Below are 5,640 nucleotides of genomic sequence, written 5' to 3'. Positions count from 1 at the left end.
TTGTAGGTATGAAATCATTCTTGAGACCCCTTGGTTTTCCGATTCGGTGAATGTCTCAGCCCATCTGTCAGCCCCAATGACAAGGTTGCAAGGACACACCCTGTAATTAGCCAGGCTGTTGGCTTCACTTCTGCCTATACCTAATCCTACTAATTACTCCCTGCCCGCCACCCCACTCACCCAGGCAGGGGGTCCTCACTGCACCCACCAGACACAGATCCTTACTCACACCTGTCCCCAACCTAGAACACATTTCTGCTTCCCCACAAATATCCACATCCTAGCCTTCCATCAGCGGGAGCTGGAGCGCCCTGTGAATTTGGTGAGTAAGAAGAGTTACCCTGTGATTACCTCCCGTGGGGTAACCCTTGGTTATCCTGGAAGAGACAATGTGGGAGGGTGTAGCCCAGCCCAGCCCAGCCCGGGGCCTTCTGCTGTTGCTGGAGTGGGAGTGGGTGTGGGTGGAGGAGCAGTAAAGGTCGGAGTTGCCACTGGAGGGAGTATAAGCCCAGGAACAGAGCAGCAAAGGACCAGAGATTGACTGCAGGGAGATGAGTGCTGGGCAAAGCCCTGTTTGGGAGGAGAGCATCTGAAGAGGAGGAGACTGGAGGACCCAGAGGGAGGGAAGGGATCCTAGCTGGGAGAGGAGGGAGGCTATCGGGCGTGGTGCTGACCCTTTGGCCACCCAGCTCTCAGGGATGGACAGACAGAACACTGAGCCAGGTCCCAGCTTACTTCACGCCTGGGGCTGAGTAGGGAGCTGTCAGGGACAGGGCTGTCACTCTCTCACCATGTGCCTCCAGGCAAGCCACTCCCTTTTCTTGGCCTGTGTCCCCAACTGTAAAATGGGAGTTGGACAAAAAGACTTTCAATAGACATACTGTGATTCCAGGTGGCTTGTGTCTTGAAATACAAGGTTTTCTGGCCCTGAGCTGGACTGTGAACTGTGTGTGAACTGCCCCCATCTCTCTTCACACCCTGAAGTTGTAGGGCAACCTAGGAAAAAAATGAAGCTGTTAACAAAAGTGTGAGGTATGGGGTGTATTATCCCAAGTGGGAACACGATAGGGGTGGTGAAATGTTTTAGACTCAGTACCAAGAACGGGATGCATGATAAGGCCGGTGAATTCCCTGGACACAGCCCACAGCTGCTCTTTCTCTGCTGTGACATGAGTTCTTCAGTGTGGTGCCATAAACGTGGATGAGGCGTTCCATGAGTACACGGATGGCGGTGCTGGCAGTAGGATGTAAAGGTAGGCAAATCCATATTCAGACTAGATGTCTGCTGTAGTGATTGAACCTTGGTCCCCTCTGTGACGGGAGGGGCCAATATATACAATTAAGTGGCCACCAGGTGGCAGGCTAGTCCACATAGGAGCCCAGCAGTAGTTTCTGGTTTTACAAAGGGACTTGAGGAAGGCAATGCCTAGCTCACAAGAATGTACACCCCGCTACCCCCAGAACTTCAGGCCCAGTGACAACAAGAGAGGGCTAGGCTGGAGGGCTGTATTTACAGAACTTGGGATCTTGAGATCCCTTCATTGTATAGGCATGAGCCCCAGGATATAGAACACGTCTTAAAAAACATCATAGACCGTCCCTTGGTTGCCTAGTTCCATCATCACCTCCCTCCACTCACCCAGAAGCCAGAGAGGGACAATGACTTGCCCAAGATCCCACAGACTAGGTGCAGAGTAGTAGCAGAGGTTTGCCGTGTGTGGGAAAGGAAAGGCTGCAGAGTGGCCGGGCAGCCAGAGGCCTGCTCCTTCCCTGGGTTCAGCCCTGAGGGGGCAGAGCAAATGTTGGGTCATGCCCACAAATGGATGTTGATTGTCTGCAGGGTTCCAGGCACTTGGCATGGAACCGTGACCATGACAAGCAACGGCCCCTGCACTTTAGAATAGTCAACGATAACCACATCCATAAGCAAGACCATTTCAGACCATGGTAAGTGCCATGTGAAGGAGATAAAATGACTTTAGAGAATGACTGGGGGCCGGGGGCTGCTTCAGCTCCAGTACCAAGAGAAGGAAGGCCACTCGGAGAGCTGGTGTGGAGACTTGGCTGGCAAGAATATTGCGGAAGAAATCAGACAGTTCAGGTAAAAACAGCTGATACATTTACTATGTTCCAAGCACTGGTCTAGGTCCTTTGCATGAATTGGCTCATTTAACCTCATCACAACCTTGTGAGGTAGTAAAATTTTCATTGCCATTTTACAGAAGGGAAACTGAGGTACAGGGGTCAAGTAACCTTGGTAGGTGAGAGAACCCAGGTAGTTTGCTGCAGAGTCGGTGGGCTCACCCCATGCCATTCTGCTTCTCAAAGGCACTGGCACAGAATGAAAAAGTCTGGCTATAAAATCTGGATTCTATCTTGAATGCAGGGGGTAGGGGTTAGAAATGACAACCCCCTCTCTCTTTCCAAGGGAAGGCTCGTGTCAGCTAGTGCCAGAGCCAGGGCATGGTCTCCAGCACCCCCCTACCCTCTCCTCCCTTCCCCTCCGGGGGAGTCCTGAAGTCCCAGCTCCCTGCCCCCAGCCTCTGGGTTCACTGCTAACTGGGCCACCTCATTCTAAAGGGATTTGACTCCGGGAGACAACTAGAGACTTGTGAGAAAGGGCTTAGGGATTAGGCAATGATATCTGGGAAGGTAAGGGACTTAATTAGGGGGGGTTAGGTGTGGGAAGTGGGGTGGGGAGAGGATTTATGTCTTCACAAAGCCAGGGTGGACTGCGGAAGTGAGGAGGAAACCGGCTCCTAAGGAGGAGCCCAACGGGGCTCAGTTTCTCACATTCTGTTGTGTCTTCAGAAATAACACATAATAGTATGAATAATCCCTCACATTTGTGCACCCATAGCTTTACCAGCCATTTTTCCACTTGGAATTCTCACAGCAGCCTTGGGAAAGAGGCAAAGATTACATTTGTCCCCAGGTTACTGGCACCCAGAGAAAGCAGGTGACTTCCCCCCCCCCCCCCCGAAGGAACTGGGGTTTGGCTCCAGGTCTCCCACCCCCACCCCCATTCCTGGCCCAGGACTGCTTCCGCTGCTCTCACAGTGTTAGTGCAGGGGGAGCAGTGGGGGGTGGGTGCCAAGAAGCTACAACAGAAGTCATGGGAAACTCAGGCTGCCACCTACTAGACCGAAGTCCCTAAAGACCCCTGGTCTCCTCACTGGGGTGGGGGAGGACGGGAAGGCAGCGGGGAGAACAAAGAGTGAGGGAACAGAGGGGTTGCCATCCTGTATTCTGGGCAGCGGAGCAGGGCTGCGGCTGGAACCAGAGGGGCCTGAAAAGAGGGCTTCTTATCCACCTCCTTCCCATAACCCTCACTTGTGGCTCTTCAACCTTCAGAGGTACTTTTCGTCCACAGTCTGACCTTACCCTGGCAGATGTTCTAGACTTGTTCAACACTAAGGGTGCCGAGGCCCCAAAAGGAGAAAGATGCCCCCTTCCAAGTTCCCACGGAGCATCCCGAGCTCAAGGATCTCAGAATACCTCCCCCTACCCTTCCGCTCAGAGACCCTTGCTGATGTCTGCCCCTCCTACATCCACATACCCCCAAGCCCTGCTTCTTATCTGGCCCCCTCACCTCTCCACACTCTGGGCATGCCCCCGACCCCCCATACACTAAGTTCCACGAGGGCAGATATTTTACTCCGTGATTAGCACAGTGCTTAGTTAAATATACATGGCATGGATGAATGTATGAATAAATGAATGAAAAGGCCTCCTGCCCCTCCCATCTGGCTGACTTTTACTCAGCCATCAGGTCTATGGGGAACCTGGGATGCCTCCACCCTCTTGACTGTGTGGGGACTGTCGTGTCTGCCCCCTGTGGGGTGGCACTGGCTGCACTGTACTGGAATGACTTGCTGCCTTGGCTGTCTGTCTGCACGTAGACTGGGAACTCCTTGAAGGCAGGGCCTGGTTGGCCTCATCGGAGGTGTCCCATGCCTGCCACCATGCCCACTGCATACACAGTACTTGTGGAGCGAAGAAATAAAAAGTGTTCTGGGCTGGCCTGGTGGCTCAGGCGGTTAGAGCTCCATTCCCCTAACTCCAAAGGCTGCCGGTTCGATTCCCACATGGGACAGTGGGCTCTCAACCACAAGGTTGCCAGTTCAATCCCTCGATGGTGGGCTCCACCCCCTGCAACTAAGATTGAACACGGCACCTTGAGCTGAGCTGCCGCTGAGCTCCCGGATGGCTCAGTTGGTTGGAGCGCATCCTCTCAACCACAAGGTTGCCAGTTTGACTCCTGCAAGGGATGGTGGGCTGCGCCCCCTGCAACTAGCAACGGCAACTGGACCTGGAGCTGAGCTGCGCCCTCCACAACTAAGACTGAAAGGACAACAACTTGAAGCTGAACGGCACCCTCCACAACTAAGATTGAAAGGACAATAACTTGACTTGGAAAAAAGTCCTGGAAATACACACTGTTCCCCAATAAAGTCCTGTTCCCTTTCCCCAATAATAATAATAAAGTGTTCTGGCTCTCAGTTCCAGTCACAAGTGGAAGCTTGGGCCGCCAGGAGGAGGCAGCAGGTGCTTCCTCATTCTGCTGCTGTCACCTCTGCTGTCCAGGCCATGCAGTCCCAGGTAGCTCAGATTTCTTCATTCCTTCCCCACTTTGTCAGAAAAGGACTGGAGGCAGCTGCAGCCACACATGGCAGGGCTGGGAGGAGGCAAGGAGGCCCGAGTCAGGGCCTCCTGCAAGCACAACGGCTTTCCAGAGAGTTCCTGTTGTCCTGGCCCCGTGGAAGTAGAGTGTTCCACAAATATTTGCAGAAAGGTTTAAAAGACTGTTCCCTCCAACTCTCTATTCACTGTACTAATCTCTGCACCACCCTTTTCCTGCTGACACCACAGAATCAGAGGACAGAGGACCTAGGGGCCTTTGATCTCGAGGTTAATGCCCTTGTTTTAGAGAATAGGTGCCCAAGGCCCCGAGGTCAAGGACAAACCACCCTGCAGAGGCCCTACATGCTCACTGCTGAGCAGTGACTGCAGCCATTCACTCAAGAATTCTGCCTAAAGCCCTGGCTCTGGATTCACCGTCCAATGCTCCTGCTTGTGCCTGAAGCCACCTCCCAGAGGAATCTCAACCTCAGGGCACTAACTCCTAAGACTAGAACAGTCAGCTCAGGCTCCTCCTAGATCTCTATGCTCCAGCAGCCTGTTTTCAGCCGTTCATACTACCTTGCGCAGCAAGGTATACGCAGAACAGCACACCCGTCCCAGAGCTGCCAAGCGGCAGGGCCTGGATCTCACCTCGCGCCTGCCTGACCCTGAGGCTGGGCTCTTCCTGTTGGGCCAGGCAGTTGCCAGATAGTCGCCACTACAACACAAAGTAGTCAGTGTCAAGTTCAGAAGAGAGAGGCTACTAGTTGGCAGAGGTCACGTTGGATTAGGTAGATCAAGGAGAGAGGTTCCTGGAAACAGCATTGGATCAGGGTTTTGAAGGCTAGGGGGTATCTGGCAGGAAGAAATAGGAAAGGGCAGCAACTTGGACAGAGGCAGGAAGGCTGAGGTGCCTCTGACAGACAGCATGGAGCTTCTCTTATTGAAATGAGCATGTGCGAAGGGGAGGAGCTGCAGTCGAGGCCACAGGGGATGGACGAGATGGGGGCAGGCTTT

Source organism: Rhinolophus sinicus, linkage group LG16, assembly GCF_036562045.2.
Source record: "Rhinolophus sinicus isolate RSC01 linkage group LG16, ASM3656204v1, whole genome shotgun sequence".
Taxonomy (NCBI): domain Eukaryota; kingdom Metazoa; phylum Chordata; class Mammalia; order Chiroptera; family Rhinolophidae; genus Rhinolophus; species Rhinolophus sinicus.
Note: the sequence above shows the minus strand (reverse complement) of the source record.